General features: G+C 35.3%; 1 non-coding gene across 1 annotated transcript; it reads left to right on the top strand.

Moving 5' to 3' along the window:
* Window positions 1-357: 357 nt before the first annotated feature.
* On the top strand, window positions 358-464 carry LOC128040765 (small nucleolar RNA R71). The gene has a single exon (XR_008195571.1). It is a non-coding gene; the product is annotated as a small nucleolar RNA R71 (small nucleolar RNA).
* The last annotated feature ends 4988 nt before the right edge of the window (window positions 465-5452 follow it).

The following is a 5452-nucleotide window of genomic DNA, read 5'->3' on the forward strand; positions in this document are numbered from 1 at the left end:
TTTAATGGGAATTCATCGAACACATGATCTTCACCACAATAAAATGACGATAGCTCGGCTGCTTTCATCGCTTGAATTGTAGTGGGTTTTTTCATTTTTCTAATCATATTAGCCAAAAAAGATACTCGAGCTATTAATGAAATGACTAAATCAAGCTCCATAGTACTAGCAGCTCTTTTGCCCATCCTAGCTCTTATAGTCGAATATTGATAATCATTGTTAGTAATCTTTTCCAAAATCTCATATGCTTCATTATAAGATTTATCCAACAAAGTGCCATTGGCGGAAGCATCCACTACCATCCTTGTATGTCCACTCCACCCATTATAGAATATCTTTATCTGAGTTCAGTGTTGAAATCCATGCATCAGATGTTTTCGAATTAAATCTTTAAATCGTTCCCAAGCTTCATATAATGTTTCATCCTCTAATTGCCAAAAAGGTGTGATCCCATCTCTAAGCTTTGCATTCATATTTGGGGGATTATACCTTTGGCAAAGATCATTCCATAATTCAACTATTCCCGACGGCAAAGCATTCAGCCATGCTCTCGCACGATCCCTTAAAGAATATGGAAATAGTTTAAGTCGCAAAGCGTCTTTAAGAAAACCACGTGGTCTAAATGAGTCACAAACCTCTAGAAAACGCCTTAAATGCAGTCTTGGATCTTCAGTGGGTAGGCCACCACACTGTCCTATTGTTTGCAACATTTGAAACTGCCGGTTATAGTTCAAACCACCGAGTTTGTATTTGTGGTCTGCTGGATTCAAATCATCCAAAATTCTCACAACATAATCTCGGATTGGTGTGTCTTAGTCATCTATCACCCTACGAACATAAGGATTAGCATCCTAACCATTCAGATTATCATTCATACTAAGTATCACCCAATAAACAGGAGGATTAATATCTTGACCATTCGAATTATCATTGAGACCAAGGTTATTCCCGTTCTTATCCTTTTTACGCAGTTCTTTCTATCTTCTTCGTAAATTTCTCTCAATATCTGGGTCAAAAGGAGACTCTTTGTTAGCAGGAATGTCTCCTCTCATGCACTGATGACAAACCTGTAGAAAGGAAGTTAAACTAAGTCAGATAAAACTAATGTAATTAAGTAAAACAACCAAACCAAATTACAACAAATTGTCGATCCCCGGTAACAATGCCGAAAACTTGTCGTGTGTGAAATGATATGTGAATTGTGCAAGTATGCACGTCGACTCAAGTAATAATATGATAAGTGAAATCGTCTCCATAGGGATCAGATTAGGTATAAAAGTGGTCAAGTTATTATAATGAATTATGATTAATGTTATAGCAAAACCAAGTTAAATACGTTGTGGTAATTTAAAATAATAAGGATGTGTGCGAAATGTATACTAACTAATACTAGAAAAATGCTAAGGCAAAGCAAGAGTGACAATGCAATGGAAATTACGAGAATAATTACGTGAATAATCTTTGAGGAAATAAGTAAATAACTAAGAATGCTATGGCAAAGGATAAAAGGTCTACAATGTTGAATTTGGCTTACTAATAATTTGTTTTACGTTCAGTAATGCCTTAGCAAAATCGTACTTAATCTACTACTCAGAAAAAACCTAAAGTGACATGCTTCTTTCGATAGCTAGGTCTCAAGTTACCTAGCCTGTGTTTATAGGCCATAGCACAGTACCTTGCACTGTTTTGTCTTCATTCTACTTCAAGTATTCGGTCGAATACTCGCTTGTATCATTCAATTTCAGTCCAACTAATCCAACCTTTTCATAATTAGATTTAGTTTATGGGCATACTAGATATTCGTCTATTTCTAGAGAATGTACGCATACAATTGGAAAATAAAAACAATTGAATGATGCTATAGATTAAATCGAATATATTCTTCAACTATTAAAGAAAGTAATATTTTTCATCATGTAGTCTCAACCCTATGAGATCTAGCTCATAGGTTGGAAATTAAAATTCAAGTTCAAAATAACACCCAACATCGTTTCAATCAATTCAATTCATGGGAGAATATATTAAGAAATAATGGAAGAACTTAGGGAGATTGTTGTCACCAAATCAATCGTCAATCGAGCAGCATAGTGTCCTGTGGTGGCTGAGAGGGACAACCTTCAATCTCCTCTTTCCATTTCTACTCATTCGCGACCCTCTATTGTTGCCTCTGGATCTCCACACGTTTAGAGTTTCCTTCTTCGGCTTTTTATAAGCTTTTCTTCCTAAGGTAAATCCAACAACCCACGATATATTCTCTATTTTTTTAGATAAATTTTTCTAGTACAAGTAGAGTTGGGTTGAAACTAGTCTGCGATAAGTGTTGACTCGGTCATCTGCCTGAAATTGCCACGGCATACAATGTGGGAAACTAACTAAACTTTTGCCCCGGTAAACCTTCACTCATTTATTTCTTTCTCCACATCTTGCACCTTCCAAACCACAAAACACAATCCTTCCACCCGCAATTAAAGGTATCTAGCATGTAAACACAGCCCAAGCTCCTAATGAAATGATAAAAATACTAATAAAATGTCCTAAAATGCCACTAAATATACCTAAGTAAAGGCAATTAGCTAGGTCTAAGGGCATGAAATATAACTCTTTTCAAGAGTTATTAGAACTCTTCCTCCAACCACAATATCACATCCCATGCACATGCAATATGTCATACAATATTTCAATAAAATGCATGTCTCATACATTTTCTTTTAGTAGCATAGTTTACATGAAAACATTATAATGATCACATATTAAGCATTCAATTTCACCATCATTAACTAACACTTTAGGAAAATATTTCTAGTACATGTATAGCAGTTTTCCATTCAATACTTTTCATGGCATTTTACCCAAAAAGATTTTGGGCATTCAATATTTATTTCCAAAATAAGACATGATATACATACAATCAATCACAAATTGCGTCAACAAGCCTTTCATATCAGTACCAAACACCTTTAGACAAGGTAGGACCCACACCTTATTTTTCACACTACTACAGCACACTGGTGAAACTCGTAGTTTCTCCTTAAGAAATTAAATCGAACCTAAATTAAAATTCAATATTTCATCAAATTAATACACCACTTAAACAACCCTAAAACACCCTATTAAGGGTTCACTTCAAATTGTATAACCATAACAATTTTTCTAATCTAAATTAGCTAGGTTACTTGCACTAGTTTGTTGCGAAACGTACGTGCAAACATCTAACGACTTCACTGTTTGTTTAGGGCGTTTGGGCGACACCTAACACCATTAATTACTGAAAAATAAGTAGATAGTAAATAATAAAATTATTTAATCAAATAAATCATCAATTTCCCCAATAATTAAATTGGAACTACGCACTAGCCTACAATCAACCACACTAACGCTTCCGAAATTGTTAGATCTAAATCGTTAAATGATCAAGATTGAATTTTCCTAAATCAAACATGATTAAAGGTTGATTAGTAAGGTTTAATGAGACCAATATATTTCTATAAATAGATAGGAAAATTAAAGAGAACAACAACCCCTTTTGGTGCCCCTAGGTGAAACGCACCAGCACCAATTGTGGCAAATCGAGGCTATTTTAAAAAGCCAATTGAAATCACTTTTGAAGGATGGAAAAATATCCAATAAATCATTAAAAATATCCCCAATTCTATATTTTGAAAATTGGGTATTCCCTTGAAATATTCATAAAGAAAATTAAAGAAAAAAATACATTTACACAAGCTACATGAAATAGGGTGATGATAGAGCTTCTTGGGCAACAATGGGGGTTGTTCTTAGAGGTCAAAGATTTCATATTTATTTCTGGAAAGAAACAGAGGGGAATGGTGCAAGAACTTGTGGAAAAAGAAAGAAAAAGAGTTGGTGGTTCTTGGTGGTTTGGGTGGCGAAAACAAGAGGAAAAGAAAGAAAAAATTGAAGAGAAGAGAGGAAAGAAAGAGGGAGGGCGGTGAAGGTGAATAAAAATCAATTAAAGGTAGATCAAATTAATTAAAAGTAGTGTTTATACCTAGGTTTTACTAGGTATGGACAACATACATAAAGTAAAAAAGGGATCTTTGCAAAATTAAATTATTTGCAATGGAAGAGAATATAACTTGGAACCTTAATCTAGTTTCCATGCTTTCTTATTTTTCTTTTAACCATTGGACTATTTCCTCATTTTTGAAATAATTTTGCATTCCTGTTAAGCTGAAATTTTTAATCTTACAACTCTACCCCTTTAAAGAAATTTTGACCTGAAAATTTACCTAATTCAAATATGTGAGGATGTTGAACCTGAATCGAGTCCTCTGACTCCCAAGTAGCCTCATCGATGCCATGATTTCTCCAAAGCACTTTGACTAAATGAATTTTATTTCACCTCAAAACCTTAACCACACGATCTTATAGTTGAGCAGGCTTTTCCTCAAATGGCAAATCTGGTCTACCCTTGATCTTCTCTACTAGGACAACATGCAATGGATCAGATCAATACCATCTCAACATCGAGACATGAAACACATTGTGGATACGATCCAACTTAAGAGGCAATTCAAGCTAATATATCATGGGGCCAACTTTTTTAAGCACTTGATATGGGCCAATAAACTTAGGGCTTAACTTGCCCTTTCGACCGAACCTCAAAACCTTCTTCCATGGAGAGATTTTAAGGAAAACACAATCTCCCACATCAAACTCAATGTCCTTACACTTCAAGTCGACATACAACTTCTTTTTTCCAGAAGCTACCTTTAATCTATCCCGAATTAACCGAATCTTATCCTCAGTCACCGAAACCAATTTTGGACCCATTAACTTTCTTTCACCCACTTTATTCCAACATAAAGGTGGAAGACACGTACAACCATAAAGAGCCTCGTAAGGTGCTATATGGATACTTGACTGGAAGCTATTACTATAGGCTAACTCTGGCTTTGGTAGATGCTTCTTCCAACTACCCTAAAAGTCAATCACACAACTCCTCAGCATATACTTTGAAATTTGAATAACCCTTTCCAATTGACCATTAGATTGTAGATGAAAAGCCGTCTTGAAATCGAACCGAGTACCCAAAGCCTTATGTAATTATTTTCTAGAATTGAAACGTAAATCGAGGATCCCAATCTGAAATAATTGACACTGGCACTCCATGCAATTTCACTCTCCCAGAAATGTAGAGTTTAACTAGCTTCTGTAGAGAATAGCCAGTGCGAATGAGAATAAAATGGGTGGACATCATCAATCTATCCACTATGACCCAAATTGAATCTTTTTTAGTAGGTGTTAAAGACAACCCACTAACAAAGTCCATTCTCACTCTCTCCCACTTCCACTGCAAAATTCAAATTTGTTAGAAGAACCCTGACGGAAACTGATGATTAGCCTTAACTTACTAGCAAGTCAAACATTTCGACACCAACTCCGTTACTTCCCGTTTCAGGCCTGACCACCAATACACTTCTCTTAAATC

The sequence above is a fragment of the Gossypium raimondii genome, chromosome 4 (genome assembly GCF_025698545.1).
Source record: "Gossypium raimondii isolate GPD5lz chromosome 4, ASM2569854v1, whole genome shotgun sequence".
In the NCBI taxonomy this organism is placed as follows: domain Eukaryota; kingdom Viridiplantae; phylum Streptophyta; class Magnoliopsida; order Malvales; family Malvaceae; genus Gossypium; species Gossypium raimondii.